Consider the following 19,232-nt stretch of genomic DNA (forward strand, 5'->3'; position numbering starts at 1 on the left):
TTCCTGATTTTTTTGCCACTTCACCTGCCCAACACCTTTCTCACCACTTGGAGACACTGGTTTATCCTGAAAAAAAAAAGAGATCAAGCTAGCCAACCATGGAATTTTTTTTCCTGGTATATTAGCTTACCGGGAGAGGATTAGATACGAGAGGGACGGAGCAAGGAGAGGGTAAGGGAAACCTGAAAAACAATAAAACAAAAAACCTTACTCAAAATATGATCGAATTTTTCCTTGTTTTTAGTCCCCTTCTCACCCTCTACTCATTCGTGCCCTCTCTCCTCCTCCTAATGGCACTACCCTTCTCTCGGCACTTCGAGAAACTAATTTATTTATTTTTAAAAAAAAGATGGCTATACATTTTTTAGAGATTTTATATGGTGTATAGGGTTAAAGTCTAGTATTTTTTAATAAGTACAGTTGGTTCCTCTATAGATTGTCGGGTTACGATCATCCTAAGGAGACGATCTAAAGGGGTACAGCCATAAAAGCCTATTTACGTCATGGCTCAACAAGTGAACGGTTTGGACCATCCTATGAAGTGAGCCCCACTATACCTTTTTTGCAAAAATACCGGACTTTAGTCTGAAGTGCGACAGACCAGCCGTAAAAAACCTTTTGCGATGGAGCTTAGCAAATCCCTAACAACAATAATGCTTATAATTGAAAAACGAAAAAAATCTTTTGTGACAAAGGTGGGAGCCTCATGCACTGGGCCGCCCTTAAATTTTGTTATGATCAAGTTGGGCGCATTGTAAATGTGGTTTGCGTTCCAAGCCCAACTTCAACCTATGAAATTTATCAAGCTTGGTCTGGCGTCAATGAGCCTGATCCACATGCTAATCGAATCCAAAATATACCTTCTAATTGGTTTGAATCCAAATTTTGGGTATCCATTTTTTAAACAAACTGGTAATTGAGTCCGATCCATTGAAACTCTTAAATGCGATCTTGACAGGCTAACCATCTTGACTAAATATATGTAAAATGATTTGGAGAAGATACATGTTTTGTTTTGGTATAGTGGTGTTTTTCATCTCTCTACTAGCTGTTCGAGTCCGAGATGAGGAGGTTTCAAATTCCAAAATTTGAAATTCTAAAAGGGCCATGGCATGGACATTAAAGTCTCTCGTGGGCCCATTTGTTGTTGTTTTCCATTGAATACATGGCCGTGTGAAAAGCCACGAAGCATAACAAGAAGTCAAGACCACTACGAAATCCAGGAAGCCTAACTTCAGAAGCACCTCGCGTTTTCATCAGAAATAACAAACATGCCCCACAGCTCTCTAATGAAAGGGGCCGGAGGAATGCTAAATTGAAGGGCGCTCTTACAGAAACAGGCTACTAGGGCGCCTCCATTGGGCCATCTCACCAAAGTGCATTATAATTGCACTAATAATTGCAAAGAAAAATATAAAATTAAATGAATAATAAATAAAAATTGGTGAGAAATGCTAATTATAATGCTAAATTGAAGGGTGCCCTCACAAAACCAGCTTGAAGCGTGCCCGGTCTCACCAGAGTGCATTTATAATAGCGAAAAATATAATATTTAAATGAATAATAACGGCACTATGGTGAGATGGTCCAATGAGGAAGCCCTTCTAGCCGATTTTTCACTTTGGTGACATGGTCCAATGAGGGAGCCCTTGTTGCAGGTTTTTTGTAAGAGCGCCCTTCAGTTTAGCATTCCTTTTGCAACAATAGTGGCTCATCCATTTTTCAATCTCGTTAGATTATCTTACTATCTCATTGATTGACCGCAAAAATGTATGGTCATAATAATTGATGGACTCAAAGTAGCTTAGCCCCATGGGTCACTCCAATATGTGGTATGCTAATGAGAATGTGGCACAACACTTTCTTAATTGTGGCACTGTAGGGTTCGTTGGGGTTACTATTTCAAAATACAATACGATTAAGGTCTGTTTGGTTGTCTTATGTCCCTGTAGAGTAGCGGTTAAATGCACTCTTAGTGAAACAGTAGTGAAGTTGTTATCAAATAGTCTTCAACTGGACCTCCCAACGCAATACGTTAGTATCTTTTTGGTTGTTATGTAAAGGTCTAGTAGAACTAGAAAAGTACAAGATGTTCCATTTGCTAGTAGTTGGTGAGGTCTAGGACTTTATCAGGAAGAGAAGGCCTAGTAGTTTTCGAAATAGGACCGACAAAAACAATGCCTTGGGACCATGGTCTGAAATTTTGGTTTCGGTTTCGGTGAAAATCTTATAATTTCGGCTGAAATTTTTAAATTTTAGTCCCGGCAGAAATTTAAAACCATGCTGAGGAGTTGTAGAATCTAAAAACGTAGAAAACCCTATTATTTTTTCCAGGACTCTTGCTAGAGGTTTAGTGGTTAAGTTGGATGCCTGCTAGGTCAAACGGGTAAGTAGTCTTCTAATAGTCCACCAACTATGTAGCAGGCAAACAACCCTAGCTAGTTACTGGCGTGGCACTCCAAGACCGAGAATAACACCTAATAAACCCGAGCTTTCGGGCAACCAAAAAGTGTCTAGGAAAGCATTGTTTTCGTCACTTCATTATATGATACTAAGCAGAGGACCGTTAAATTGAAGGGCGCCCTTCCAAAGAAGTAGGAGCAAGGGCCACCCATTGGATCCACATCACTCATTAACTACAGTAGTAAATGCAAAGTTAAATGTAGGTGAGTGACATAGATCCAGTGGGGGCGCTTTTGAAGCATAAATGACTAAATAAACCAACTCTATCAGCTTAAGCTTTTGGAGAAATTGATTGTTTCACATAGTAAACCCAACAACTCCTTGATATTAAAAATAAATCCACATGTATGGCCGACTAGAGAAGAGGGGCCACATGTATTCATGTAAGGCCGATCAAAAAACAGGAGCCACGCGTGAGGGGGAGTGTTGAGGTATAAATAATTAAATAACATCAGCTCTATCAACTTAATCTTTTCGAGTAATTGCTTGTTTAACAGGCTGTCCTTTTTTATTTTTTGCAAGCACGCACTTCAGTTTAGCATTCATCTACTAAGTATGTGTTATTATACTGTTCTTTTTTCTTTTAAATTAGTACTAGAATTGTGAATCCTGTAGACTGGGGGGGATCATTTTATGAGAAGAGTACTGAATGTGGGTAGCAATTACGGATTTAGGGTACTTTTTAAAACAAGCATCAAACACGGGTGATTCTCCAAAAAGGGGTGGGGAAAAGACAGCAATACCCTTCCGACATGATCAAAGTCCTCGTATGTTGCCCTTCTTGGTGGATGAGAAAGTCAATCATTATTTTTAAAAATTGGGAAAATTACATTTACACCCCGTCTAGTTTCTGACACATCCACTTCCGCCCCTATAGTTTAAAACGTGACAAATACACCCCTGTAGTTTCAATTTGTTTAAGGTAGGCCCCCTCAGCTGAAGGTTCGTCCATAGATTGAAGGGTTAGGATGATCCGATGGAGCTGATTTTTTGGGCACACCCTATCTATGTCAGGGCCCATCAAATGAAAGCTTTGGATCATCCAAACAATGTGGGCCCACATTATTTGGATGATTTTTTAGTAGTGTTTGGATTCGGGTATGGGCCCACATTATTTGGATGATCCAAAGCGTTCATTTGATGGGTCCTGACATAGATAGGGTGTGCCCAAAAAATCAGCTCCATTAGATCATCCTAACCCTTCAATCTATGGACGAACCTTCAGCTGAGGGGGCAAACCTTAAACAAATTGAAACTACAGGGGTGTATTTGTCACGTTTTAAACTATAGGGGTGGAAGTGGATATGTCAGAAACTAGAGGGGGTGTAAATGTGTGGGACATGATCCCGCGAGAGGGGCGGGGCGCGAGCCGCCGCGCGCTCTCCTTTGGTCTCTCGTTCCCACGCGATTGGCGTGTGCATTTTAATATGAGAAAACATTTCCTACACACTTGTGTAGGTAAGTTACCTACACACTAGCTTAAAATACAGTGGGGGCCTACATTGTTTGGGTGATCCAAACCATTCATTTGAATGGTCCTCATAGAGATAGGGTGTCCACAAAAAATCAGATCCATAGGATCATCCCAACCCTACGATTTGTGGAGGTAAAATGGACGTGTATAAACCTTCACAAATTAGTCCATTTTTTGCCTCCATAGTTTGAATGGTTGGGAGGATCCTATGGATCTGATTTTTTGTGGACACCCTATCTATGTGAGGACCATTCAAATGAATGGTTTGGATCACCCAAACAATGTGGGCCCCCACTGTATTTTAAGCTAGTGTGTAGGTAACTTACCTACACAAGTGTGTAGGAAATGTTTTCTCTTTTAATATTGATTTGAATTCGTCTTTCCTGTGGACTTGGGATCACTAAGGCAATCCGAATTCCACACGAAAGAGACTGACAGAGTCGCCACCTAGATGTGGGATCTAGGACCCGTAATTAACCAGAAATCTAGACTCGCTACCTGGTTACGAGAATGGAAGGTATGGGGAGTTATCCGCCACATGCACCATTCCTGCCCGATAATCGGTCTTCGATTCCAAAAGCTAACTCTTTTAAATTTATTTTAAATGGCTCATTCAACTCTATGTTAATGTGCGAACTAAGTGACATGCATCCTAGAATCTAATTTCAATGTGAATCCTAGATGTGTATCTTGATTTATTAATTTGTCTGGATTCATTCTACGTGAAAGTTCTCCTAGAATTCTAATTTCATGGAAAACCCTAACTGATTTGATTAAGTATTTACAAGAAAATTAATATACAAAACACCACAATTTGTTGTGGTGCCGACTCGCGGGTGGTATGCCGTCAGACATCCAAGCTGCCTACGTACCCAAGCCTCACTGGGATCAGAGTCGACGTAGTTCGGTGCACCTAAGCCAAGCTACTTATGCCTAACTCAACTAGGACACCGACCTAGACAGAATTGACTGTTTCAACAGTTTTGAGAGAAGTTATTTAATTCAAGTTGAGGATTTTATTATCTTAGGATTTCATCTGAGATGCTATATGATTCTTATCTAAATGCAAATTGTTCCTTAGACTAATGCAGGTTTGCCTACATCCTAGGTTACTAGGCTCGTCTTAAGGAAAGATTGGGTGACTAGTGTGACTAGACCTATGGCACGGTTGTTATACATAACAAACGTCCGTGATGAGGCTGGACTCCTAACTCTAGGACTCCCTAAAACTTAGGACACGACACAACACTAGTGTTCCTAAATTGGGCTCTAATGGTTCTTAGATTGGAAACCATAATCCAATGGTTCCGGAAGACTCGAGACAAATCGATTTAAGTTCTCGAGGTTAATGAGTTTCAGATTTCGAAGATTTTCAGTTTCTAGACATTTAAGGATTACCAATGGTTCTAGGGTTCACCAATTTCGGCCTTGAATGGCATCCAAAGGAGGGAATCGTGCGCTCTTTCCTTGTGCAATTTAATACTTAGGTTATAGCATCTTATTGCCTGGCAGAATCTCAGGATTTCCGTGGACAATAACCTCGGAGCCAACAACATGCTATAACTTAAATATTCAAATTGTCAAAGATCAAGTTGCAATTGGGATACGATTATGGATGCACTGGCCATTTTTCCAGGAAAATCTAAAGATCCTAAAATTTCTGTTTTAATGGATTAAGGAGTGAACATGTGACAGAATTTTAAAGTTCTTTAGGAATTTTTATATGATTTTCAATTAATTTCGAATTTTCCATGGATTTTATCAATTTTAAGCATATGAGCGGTTTTACAAGTGAAATTGTTGCAAATAAATTCGAAATGATTTGAAATTTCTACAGCAGCAAGATGAAAATGTATGTAGCTTACAGGATGAGTTTTGCATATTTTTACATTAAATTCACATTTAATCTTGATTAATCCATTAAATGTCCAGATTGCACAATTAACACATAAACTAGTAGAAATACAACTCTAAATTCTATGAAATTTCTACAGAAATACTATATGAATCAAAATAGCATGCAGTGAGATTTTCATGAATTTTAGAAATTATTTACTACCAATTTCGGATTTTACAATTTCCAGACCAGATTATAAATTAACACTACATCCCATATTAAAACAGATCCAAATAACACGAAAATTTTACAGTAACAAGTAATATGGAAGATAAGACTACTGTAAAAATTTTATGAATTTTAATGATGATCTGATGTTAGTAAAAAGTCTCCTAAAATCTGATAAGTTTCAAAGAAAATATTAAATAATATACCAAATAAACTCCAAAAATCTTTATAAATTCATGGTAAAATGAATCAGTAACATATTATTTTTCCACAAAATTTCATTAATTTTAGAATCTGTTTGGTATATAATTTAATTTTTCTTCGTCAAAAGATGTTTTTTGAAGAGTTTTCCATTTTTAAAACACAATTTGCGGAAAAAATCAGAAAAATTCGGAAAAATACAGAAATATTTTGAGAACAATGCACCTACCTGTGGTGAAGATCTCCGCCCAATCCAAAAAAATATAAAAAATCCTGCCGCCGCCGATCCGCTCCGCCGTCTTTCGCTTTCTCTGGAGTGTTTAGAGGGAGTGATTGAGGGAGTGAAGAGATAATGGAAGAAGAATATTAGGGAGAGGGATGGAAGAATATATTGAGGAAAGGGATTGGAGGGAGTGATTAGAAGAGATAATGGAAGAGAAAGAGATAATGGAAGATAAATTTCTCTTTTTCTTTTATGGATGGGAAGGAAGATATATATAGGGAGAGAAAGAGAGAGAGAGAGATATGTTGGTGGAGAGCTCATCATGTTGTCCCTCTTAGTGGAGAATCCATCATTATTGTTCTTAGTGGAGGGCCCATCATGTTTCTTAGTGGAGAATCCATCATTATTGTTCTTAGTGGAGGGCCCATCATGTTTCTTAGTGGAGAATCCATCATTATTGTTCTTAGTGGAGGGCCCATCATGTTTCTTAGTGGAGAATCCATCATTATTGTTCTTAGTGGAGGGCCCATCATGTTGTCTTAGTGGAGAGCTACCATCATTGCTCTTCATAAGAGGCCTCACAAGAGGCCCCATTGAGGCCCCACAACGCGGGCCCCACAACGCGGGCCCCACAACGCGGGCCCCACAACACGGGCCCCACAATGTGGGCCCCCGGTTGATTCAATTTTAAACAAATGTTCAATGCGGGCCCACCAAACGGGTACAAATTCTCCCTTGCTCGGATTCTCACGAATAACCCTTCTCCGCACTTTAGCGAAAAAAATCAGAACAATGCAGAAATGACCAGAAAGATTTGAGAAAGCGTAAGGGACGAACACCGGAATAGAAAACATTGAAAAATTGACAGCGAAACCCTAATTTCTTTTTTAATCAAAGCAGAGCAAAATGGGGTGTCTACAGATGCCCCTCTTTGGTAGAGATGACGTAGTCATCGAATACCAAAGTCAAAATGACAGAACCATTTTGCGTAGCTTTAATCGACAAAAGACTCTACGGAACCTAGACGCAAGCATTTACTACCTAATGTAAAACCCAAAACGAAGTCCTAGAATTGGAATGTAGTAAAAAAATCCCGCTGCGGTGCCGCTCGACATCACATTTATATGATGTTCAAAGAGAAAAGACCATTTTTGAATGGACTCAGAATGAAATACCATATTTTTACGGCTTCCAAGGAAATGAGACATCACATTTGTATGATGCTCAAAGAGAGTAAGAGACCATAGTTGTATGGACCTGAAGAGAATGGAATACCGTATTTTTACGGAGTTCCAAAGAAATGAGGTATCATATTTGTATGATGCTCAAAGAGAATAAGAGAACGTAGTTGTATGGACTCGAAGAGAATGGAACACCGTATTTTTTACGGAGTTCCAAGGAAATGAGGTATCATATTTGTATGATGCTCAAAGAGAATAAGAGAACATTTTTGAATGGACTCAGAAGAGAATGGAATACCGTATTTTTACGGAGTTCCAAAGAAATGAGGTATCATATTTGTATGATGCTCAAAGAGAATAAGAGAACATTTTTGAATGGACTCAGAAGAGAATGGAATACCGTATTTTTTACGGAGTTCCAAGGAAATGAGGTATCATATTTGTATGATGCTCAAAGAGAATAAGAGAACATTTTTGAATGGACTCAGAAGAGAATGGAATACCTTATTTTTTACGGAGTTCCAAGGAAATGAGGTATCATATTTGTATGATGCTCAAAGAGAATAAGAGAACATTTTTGAATGGACTCAGAAGAGAATGGAATACCGTATTTTTACGGAGTTCCAAGGAAATGAGGTATCATATTTGTATGATGCTCAAAGGGAATAAGAGAACATTTTTTAATGGACTCAGAATGAAATACCGTATTTTTACGGCTTCAATCTTCGGTTGAGATTAATGAATTTGGAGGTTTTTTTATGAATTTGAATTTGACGTAGAATTGGATTTGATGAATTTGGGGAATTTGAATTTGACGTATGATTGGAGTTGATGAATTTTGGGATTTTGAATTTTGACGTAGAATTGGACTTGATGAATTTTGGGAATTTGAATTTAACGTAGAATTGGATTTGATGAATTACGGAATTCCAAGGAAATGAGGTATCATATTTGTATGATGCTCAAAGAGAATAAGAGAACATTTTTTAATGGACTCAGAAGAAAATGGAATACCGTATTTTTACGGAGTTCCAAGGAAATGAGATATCATATTTGTATGATGTTCAAAGAAAGAAGACCACTTTCAAATGGACTCAGAGAGTATATGATAACAGAGATTATCAGGAAAGGGGGAACTGGAATCTCCAATTAACAATTTTGGAAGCAAATGATTCAATACCACCATGCAGCAAAGGTCTTTCAAGGCTTGAATATGAGATGCCACTTTATTAGCAACCTGCCCCAGTTTAAGGCCTTCTAACCTTCTTCTATTCATTGACCAGAGATCATTCTTGCAACGATTTTTCACCATTCGTGACAGTCGCACCTTTTCCAAGTTTCTCGGAATCCGTTAATGAACCTGCCTTCAGAGTGATTGCACCCTACAACAATTCTTTAAAATAGCATTTGTAAATTTTTCTAAAAATAGAACCACAGACATTGGTAATAAAAAGACAAAATAAGAAAGATTACTCAAGTGATCTCGTGATGCTTCTGACTTATCAGTATTTTCTTTTGGGTTAGGTTAGCCTCTTTTAAAGAATGTTTCTCCACTGATAAACATCTTCACTTATTTTTTAAGACAGTGATACTTCATATATCCTTCTATCAACTTTCGGATTGTTTTGAAATTAATGCCCTTAGTTTCGGGAATCATTGTTATTTTTGCCTGACCTACTGAGAGTTCAGAGGTCGATGTAATTCTTCTGGCGTGAACCCCATCTTACCACGACCAAGTATTCTTTTTTAGATTTTCAACTTGGCGGACCGTTCAACCTTAACTTTTGCCTGAATCGCCTTTTAGGTTTTCAACTCAGCAGGCTACCCCCTTAACTTTTGCCTAAGCTGCCTTTTCAGGTTTTCAACTTAGCAGAGGAATGATCCTGAATTTTGCCTAGATCGCCTTTTCAGGTTTTCAATCTAGCGGATTTTCAAGCTCCATTTTTTTTTTTTTTTTTTTTTTTTTTTGAACACCAAAAGGACTTTACAGGTGAGGTAGAGCTTTTCAAAGAATGGCTTAAGGTTTTGCAAGAGTTTCGACCGAACCTGTGAACAGGTTGCCTACGTATCCCAGTGTAGGAATCAGGTCATGCGTAGTTCAGGGGAATGCCCCTAGTACATTGGGTTTTGAAGGAAAATTTTATGTAGGCTCGAAAGGGTTTGCAAAAGGTTATATATTTTTTGATTTTGGGTTATGAATTTGGGTTTTATTCGGCCAAAAGACGGCCTTCTGGTGTTCAAGCATAGAACCTCTTGAGTTGATCAAGATTTGTTGGTTCCGGCAATATTTCTCCATTTAAATTACGGAGCTTGACGGCTTTTCCGGGTAAGATTTGGTCCACGATGTATGGCCCTGACCAATTAGGCTTGAATTTGCCTCTTGGGTCAAGCACTGGTGCTCGATTTTCTTTTAGAACAAGATTGCCTTCTTCGAGATCTCTGATTTTAACCTTTTTATTAAAAGCCCGGGCTATTCTGCGCTGATAACCCTGCACATGGTAAAGTGCTTTTAACCTCTTTTCATCTAGCATGTTCAGCTCTTTATATCTGGCGTCTGCCCATTCATTTTCTGGCAACTTGACTTCAGTCAATACTCGGAGCGAAGGTACACGGATCTCCACAGGTAGCACTGCTTCCATACCATAAACAAGCGAGTAAGGGGTTGCCCCAGTTGAAGCTCTAATTGATGTTCTGTAAGCCCACAATGCGTACGGCAACTTATTCGACCAATCCTTATAAGTTTCTGACATCTTGCTAATGATAGTCTTGACATTTTTGTTTGCAGCTTCCACCGCTCCATTTGTCTGCGGCCGATAAGGTGAAGATTTATGATGCTTAATCTTGAACTCTTCGCAAAGAGTGATAACTTCTTTCTTGAAATGAGATCCGTTATCTGAGATAAGTTCATGGGGAATTCCATATCTGCATATGATGTTGGTTCGTATGAATTTAGCAACTGATGCGGATGTAAGCTTTGCATAAGAAGCGGCCTCAACCCACTTAGTGAAGTAGTCAATTGCAACGAGTATGTACTCGTGACCACTAGATGACTTAGGGGAAATCTTGCCAATTATGTCAATTCCCCATACCGAAAACGGCCAAGGAGAAGTAAGAGAATGCAATTCGGTAGGTGGTACATGAATGAGATTCGCATGTATCTGACATTTATAGCATTTCTTCACAAATGTGTGACAATCTGCTTCCAATGTTGGCCAATAGTACCCCAGACGTAGGATCTTCTTTGACAACATCCTCCCATTCATATGAGGTCCACACACCCCTTCATGAACATCTGCGAGAATTTCTTCTGCCTGATCTTCAGTGACACATAAGAGTTGGATTCCGTCGAAGGACCGTCGATACAGCTCTCCTCCACAAATGACAAAGTTAACTGCCAATCTCTGCAAAGTCCTTATCTCCTTATTCGACGCCTCATTGGGATGCCCCTGGCCCGAGATGTAGTTCTTTATGTCCGTATACCATGGTTTACCATCGGGACATCTTGCAGCTATCTCTATAGCATCAACATATGCAGGAGCCCATTGCTCTTGAACCGTGATGGGCCTCATCTTCATATTGTGAGGTATGTCAATCATAGAAGCTAACGTCGCTAAGGCATCGGCGAATCTATTCTTCAACCTTGGCAAATAACTGAAAGTGATGTGCTGGAATTGCTTAGCGAGAACATCCAAGTATTCATGATATGGCAGCAACTTTTCTTCTTTGGTTCTCCATTCTCCTTGGGTTTGGCAAATGATTAACATTGAATCTCCATATACGTCAAGATTCTCTATGCCTAAGGCCAATGCAGCCTCAAGCCCAACAATGCATGCTTCATACTCTGCCATATTGTTGGTGCAATTGAATTGTAACTTAACGGCAAGGGGGACATGCTCATTTCGGGGTGACACAAGCAATGCCCCTACTCCTTGCCCTGTTTGGTTTGCTGCTCCATCGAAATAGAGGGTCCAACCAGTTTCTGGATATTCATCTTCTACCATCATGATCTCTTCATCTGGGAACATCGTCTTAAAAGGCTGATTTTCTTCTCGGGGTGCTTCTGCCAATTGTTCAGCAATGGCTCGGCCCTTTACTGATTTTTGGGTTACATGGGTGATGTCAAATTCAGACAACAATAACAACCATCTGGCAGTCCTACCTGTCAGGGCTGGTTTTTCAAAGAGATATTTTAGAGGATCCATCCTTGATAGGAGCAAGACCTTATGTGATAAAAGGTAATGCCTGAGTCGCTGAGTAGCCCAAACCAAAGCTAAGCAGGTTTTTTCTAGGACAGTATACTTCTGTTCGTACTCCAACATCTTCTTACTAAGATAGTATACAGCCTTTTCATGCTTGGTTTCTGGATCTTGCTGTGCTAACATACAGCCCATTGTGGTTTCTGTTACTGACAAGTAAAGTAGCAATGGATGCCCCGGTATTACTGGTGCTACTATCGGTGGTTCAGACAAACTTTGCTTTATTTTCTCGAAGGCCTGTTGACATTCCTCTGTCCACTCTTTGGAAGAGTTTTTCTTTAATAGCTTGAAGATAGGTTCACAAGTTGAAGTCAGATGAGCGATGAATCGTCTTAGGAACTGTATCCTTCCTAGGAATCCCCGTATTTCCTTCTCGGTTCTAGGCGGCGGCATCTCCTGGATAGCCTTAATTTTCTGAGGATCCACCTCTATGCCCCTTTGACTCACCATGAATCCAAGCAACTTACCAGAGGTAACCCCGAATACACACTTGCTAGGATTCAAGCGAAGCTGGTATTTGAGTATTCTTTCAAAGAACTTCTTGAGGTTCGGGATGTGATCTCTCCTTTCCTTGGCTTTTACAATCATATCATCGACATAAACTTCGACTTCTCGATGTATCATGTCATGGAGTAAGGCTGTAGCTGCTCTTTGATATGTTGCGCCAGCATTCTTAAGACCAAATGGCATTACCCGATAGCAATATGTCCCCCATTGTGTAATGAACGAGGTTTTAGCCATGTCTTCGGGTGCCATCTTAATTTGATTGTAGCCCGAGAAACCATCCATGAAGGATAGTAATTCATGCCCGGCCGTATTGTCTACCAGGATATCGATATGTGGTAGAGGGAAATCGTCTTTCGGACTTGCCCTGTTCAGATCTCTGAAATCTACACACATTCTCACCTTTCCATCTTTCTTCGGTACAGGTACTATATTTGCAAGCCATTCCGGATATTCCACCACTCGCAGGAACCCAGCATTCAACTGCTTAGTAACCTCTTCTTCTACTTTCAAGACCCACTCGGGCTTCATTCTCCTTAGCTTCTGCTTTTTAGGTTTAATTCCTGGCAACAAAGGTAGCTTGTGCTGAACAATGTCTTCGCTCAACCCGGGCATATCTTTGTAGGACCAGGCAAAAACTTCCTTATATTCCTTAAGTAGGTTTATTAATTCATCGCGCTCTTCAGAGGATAGAGTATTTCCAATTCGTATTTCCTGTATTAAATCTTCTGTTCCGATGTTTATAATTTTGATTTCATCTTTAAGAGGCTGGGCTCGGCGCTCCTCCTCTTGTTTGAGCATATGCTGCAATTCAAGGGGAGTTTCGTCGATCCCTTCTTCCTCGTCTGAGGAGGGAGTGTTATCATTATTAAAGTCAGAAGCAAACACAGAGACATACTGAGAATCGGATTTCATTGAATTGAAAGAAATTACATCATTATTCTTGGACTCATCCTGAACAGGCTCAGGATTCATATAGTAAATAAACTCAGAAAACGACTCGCCTGGACTAGGCACTGACACTGATTCAGTTGGCTTGACTAGACTTGACTTAGCCGTAAAATAAGATGGAAAAATATCAGAACTCCAGTTGGAAAGATTTTCTGTTGCAGGTGCAATTTGACTCTGAGGTTCAGTAAAGGTAGCATCGCCCTGAATAACCGCCACTAGCACATCTTCACAGTCAGTCTCTTCTTGCTTTTTAGAATGATCTAAAACGGGCAACTCCTGACAAACAACATCAGGCACATCTTCTTCGAACAAAGACCCCAACATATCTGGCTCAAGGCAGACTATCCAATCCTCAACAGTTTTTTCAACACAATATACCGGCGGTTCTGTTTCTGGGAGAGCAAGGCCACTGAATATTTCAAAACCCGGTATCATGATCCCTGTTACTGAGTCATACCATGGTTCAGAAAACCCATAGTATGGAGAAGTCTCACCTTCTTTGATAAAGTGACCATTCATTGATAAGGAATATGGAGTCATTGGGAGTACCCTTCCAGTGCGGCGGATTTCTTCCTTCAATTTCAACAATTCTTTCATGGATTCCTCCTCCTCCTCAGTAGGTATATACCCTAGACCGAAAACTCCAGAGTTTGCTTTGATTGGGCGCCAATGAGACGCTTTGCTTGGATCACGGCCTAAATTCATACCCGGAAAGTAGTTCATTTTTCTCATCATCTTGGCAACCACAGGACTGATGGCAAAAGGCAAATACAACTCCTCCCGAGAGGCATCTTCATAGGAAATAGCAGTAACATCGAATGCGAAACCATTCAAGTTGTAATCATCTGCTTTTGTAACTGGAAGGATCCGAGTTTCTCCTGTTATCTGCCCTATTTCTGGCTCTTCGTCGCCTCTGACAGTGATCAATTTTCCTTCTTTAATGAACTTCAGTTTTTGATGAAGGGTTGAGGCAACAACACCTTCCTTATGCAACCAGGGTCGTCCCAGAAGTATATTGAACGAGGCCTTGATATCAATAACTTGAAATTCCACCTCAAATTCTTGACCGCCTATAACGATCCTGGTGGTAAGGACTCCGACCACATTTCTGCGGGTATTGTCATATGCGAGGATACCAAGGGTTGATTCGGCAAAATCAGTGGGACCGAAACCCAAGGTAATGGCAGTTCTTAATGGACATACATTCAACGCGGATCCATTATCTACCAGCACAGACGGTACTTTCTTGCCTTCGCAAACAACAGTGACATGAAGAGCTCTAGCATGATTCCGACCTTGAGGAGGCAGCTCCTGGTCTGAGAAACTAATGGCCCTGGTGGCGTGTGTCAGAGCGACAACTTCAGCTAGTTGCTCTGGAGATATTTCTGAGGACACCTGTGTGGTATTCAGTTCTTTCAACACAGCCTCTCTGTGTTTCTTCGATGCTATCAACAACCCCCAAACAGATATGACAGCCTGAGTTTTCTTCAACTGCTGAACAACTTCATCATCTGGGTCCTTCACGTATTGCGGCTCCCCTCCTCGAGCCAATGCCCCTGGATTTTCGACTCTTAATTCAGCAGGTTTGAAAATTCTTCCACCCCTTGTCACATGTCTGACTTCATCCAATTCTGGCTCACCATAGGTGATAATTTGAGGGACTTGTGGCTCATAGGTGATTACCAAGGGAGGTACAGACTCCCTCAGGTATGATTCATCACAGAAGATGATTTCGGGTTCAGAAATGGGTTCTAAAGCACATATGAGGGTGAGAGGGTCAAACTCAGGATCTCCTATGGTTATGGCATTAACGGCAGCGGGAGGATTAGCATGACCAGGTAGCGGGTTTTGGGTAACATTGGGTCTTGGTTGGAATGCAATGACTTTCTCATCAATAAGTTTCTGGATTCTGAATTTCAAGGCGATGCAATTGTCTGTAAGATGACCAGGACCCCTGTGATACTCACAGTGTAGGTCGGCTCGCCAATTGGCAGGTAAAGGATTGGGGGGAGGCCGGGTGGCAGGTAGGGTTATGCGACCTGAAGCCAGACACTGCTTAAGCACCTCCGAAGATGGAATGGGAAGAGGAGTAAATTCTACCCGGGCTTGTTGCCGAGGTGCGGTCGCAGGTTGAGCATAGTCCATTACTAGAGGTTCCTGGGATTTAGAGGATTGAGCATTGGAATGGGAGATACTACTGACTTGGGCTGGTGGGGATTTTTTGAAATCTCTAGGATTTGGGTTGCTACGGTTGAATACACCTTGAGCCATAGCCTCCTCTATCTGGGTGCCAGCCACAATGAAGTGTTTGAAGTCTGGATAGTATTGCAATGACATGTGATACTGGAGCTGGGGGGAAATATTTTTCATGATTATCTGGATTTGCTCCTCCTCAGACGGGCGCTCCATCATCTGAGCTGCTATTCTCCTCCATCTTTTCACAAAAATCAGAAAGGATTCTCTCGAGTCTTGTTTTGTTCTCTCTAAATCCTTTCTGGTGATTTCTGTCCCATCATCATATTTGAACTGCCTGATGAATTGCTCGCCGATATCCTTCCATGTCCTGTAACGAGTCTTGTCCAAGACCATGAACCATCTCCTAGCAACCTTGGTTAGGGAAACTGGGAACAATTGAGCCATTTGCTCAGGAGATAAGCCTTGAGGCTGACACATGATGGTGAACATTTGTAAATGTGTGATTGGACAACCCACACCATCATATTTGTCGAAATCGGGCATTTGAAAATTAGCAGGAAGGCGGATTTCGGGAAATAGAGTAAGATCACTGGGATTGAAACTACCCTGGTCTTGAAACTGAATGTCTTGAACTTTTCTGGTAAGAGTCTCTAATTTCTCCATAACAGACTTATCAACCATGGACTGAGAAGGTCTACTGCGATTCTCGCTATACTGCTCTTTTTCCAAATCTTCTTCGGTTTTATCATGGATATTGATGAACACTGGCTGGACAGGTGCTGCTGAAGTAGCTGCTTGGTGCACAGGCCCTTTATCCTTGGACAACGATTGTCCGAACTTCTCAGAAAGTTGAGCCTTGATAACTTGGTTCTCTTCCTTGAGTTCTTGAAGCTGCCGGAGAATCAAGGTAAGAGTATCGGTGATAGCAGCGAGTGGAGGACTGTCCTGGTTTTCTGCCATTGGTGAGGATGAGGACGGGAAAGAATGAGATGCTGGGGTTCTCAGAGAAGGTGGCGGGGATACAGATTTCCTCTGTAATCGAGAAGAGACCCGAACCCAAGGAGTATTAGGGTTAGCTATGGTGTCTACGGCCCTGTAATATTCGAAAGACATATTTAAAATCAGAAAGAAGTAGACACTGATGTATGCATAGACGAAGATACTGAAAGAAAAAGGTGAACTTTTATTGATAGATCATTAAAGCTTGAGTACATGGTTCGATCTTTCAAAGATAGACTGATAAGAGAAAACATGACATTAAGCACTCTTTCTAGACTTCTTCTTTGGACGACTATCTTCCTCAACTGACTCCTTGAAAGATTTGATGACTCGAACATCCCAAGCAGATGAAACGGCTTTGACAATCTTGGGCTTGAGATCCTCAGGCGGATAGAAATGACGAAGGGGAGGCACAATGGATTGCTCCCTTCCATACTGACGCTGAATCCTGGCAGGAATATAAAAGGAAGTCTTTTTGAGGCCAAGAAGGCGAACGTAGTTAGCTTCTCCAGTATTGAAGACAGCTTCTTGGATTCCAGGGATTTGCCAATAAATCTGATCTTCATGGCGAGAACTCAACCACTCAGCCCAATCGCCTTTATGATTGAAAGAAACATCATGACGCCATTCACTGAAGGTGTATAACGTATGATCAAAATGCACAGGAGCTGCAATTTTTAGCTTGTGGCATAACCACACGTGAAGTAATGCAGGACATCCTGAGAAGGACCCAACAAAAGATCGAACATAAGAGCCTGGACCTGAGCTGGCACGAAGACGAGCCATCTCATCCAATCCATTGAAGGTTTCTGCAAGCATAGTAGGAATTGGATTAGCGCCACGATCCATCTGATCAACGAGGTCCAAGAGAACAGCTGACGCACAGCGAGAAGGCTGGACAGTGAGGAACCTAGCAAAGGAGCAGAATCTCAGAGCGCGACCTCGGGCTTTTTGAATATCAACAGCACCAATATGCCCAACAGGAGGGTAAATGTCAATCAGTTGTTGCATGGACACTTCCTGGTCTTTGATGAAAGAGTTCATGGATTCATCTGGATTATTCATCAAGCGAAGGAACAAAGGACGATAATCCGACACGTAAGATGGCTTCACCAGAGGGCCATCTACAGGATATTCCAATAAGGCACACCATTCTTCAAAGGTGGGACACATTTCTTGGTTGCCAAAACGGAAGACATGATGATCGGGATCCCAACACTCTGATGCAGCATAGAGTAATCCCCAATCGAGCTTGATGGTGGCCACGTAACCGAAGAGATTTTTCTCTTGCTCACTTATGGCATAGATATGGGATTCTCTTAATGTACCACGGATCCAATCAAGAATTGTACGAGTAGACATGGTGTCTGTAAGCCAGGAGAAAGGATACAGGGATAATCAGGATTACATGAACATGAGATTAGGATGAGTTCCTACCAATATAAAGGAAGTATGGATACTCGATCGAATCAGATAATATAAGATTAAAAATCGTACGATCGAGATGAGATGAGATAGCATAAGATTGCTTTCAACGGATGGATCATGAATGACTAATCCTATGAGATCTTTGGAAATGAATGGGATTTAAATCCTAACCCCAAAGGGAAAGTTTTTTAATCTTTGCACATTTTATCAGTGTTACCTGAAGGCATCAACCCTAATCCTAATCTAGCGGAGTGGAGAGAGGATCTCGACTCATGACTTTGTTTGTGTACCTAGGACCGATCGTAGCCATTAGAAGATGGTCTACGGCCTAATCTAGACACAAATAGGTAGGATATCCTAAACTAGGCTCACACACGTGATGCACATGTGTTCGTATACTACATGCATGTGTGGGTTAATCTAGGGGTAAGGCCAAGAGTTCCCTTAGCGCGAATCCCTGTTCGATATACTGTACCAGTGTCCGGCGTATCAGTACGTGAACAAGAGATCCGTTTACGTACCATAAAGGTACTAGGCTAAGGGTGGAATGCTTCTCTAGCACAGAGGCACCAGGTGATGAAATCCCAGTCAACCATGCTAGATAACACTCCGGGTTCCTAAAATAGGACGTGTGTGCATGTGAGATGCAGGGGTTTAGATGAAAGTGATGTAAGTGTGTGCAATAAGTTCGCGCAATCTATGATGCCTTCAGGTTTTGTTAGATTAAGTTTGAGTATATGTGATGAGAAAATAAAGCATACAAACTAATCTAACAAGCATAAAAGAGATAGAGTTTTCATGAGCCAGTTAAAATAGATTCAAATGAGTTATCCTTTGGAATTGTAATGAAGTTAGGTGGTCCCCAGCAGAGTCGCCAGACTGTGGGACATGATCCCGCGAGAGGGGCGGGGCGCGAGCCGCCGCGCGCTCTCCTTTGGTCTCTCGTTCCCACGCGATTGGCGTGTGCATTTTAATATTGATTTGAATTCGTCTTTCCTGTGGACTTGGGATCACTAAGGCAATCCGAATTCCACACGAAAGAGACTGACAGAGTCGCCACCTAGATGTGGGATCTAGGACCCGTAATTAACCAGAAATCTAGACTCGCTACCTGGTTACGAGAATGGAAGGTATGGGGAGTTATCCGCCACATGCACCATTCCTGCCCGATAATCGGTCTTCGATTCCAAAAGCTAACTCTTTTAAATTTATTTTAAATGGCTCATTCAACTCTATGTTAATGTGCGAACTAAGTGACATGCATCCTAGAATCTAATTTCAATGTGAATCC

Source organism: Tasmannia lanceolata, unplaced genomic scaffold, assembly GCF_043159265.1.
Source record: "Tasmannia lanceolata isolate RefF3 unplaced genomic scaffold, GAP_Taslan_0.1 ptg000002l, whole genome shotgun sequence".
NCBI lineage: Eukaryota > Viridiplantae > Streptophyta > Magnoliopsida > Canellales > Winteraceae > Tasmannia > Tasmannia lanceolata.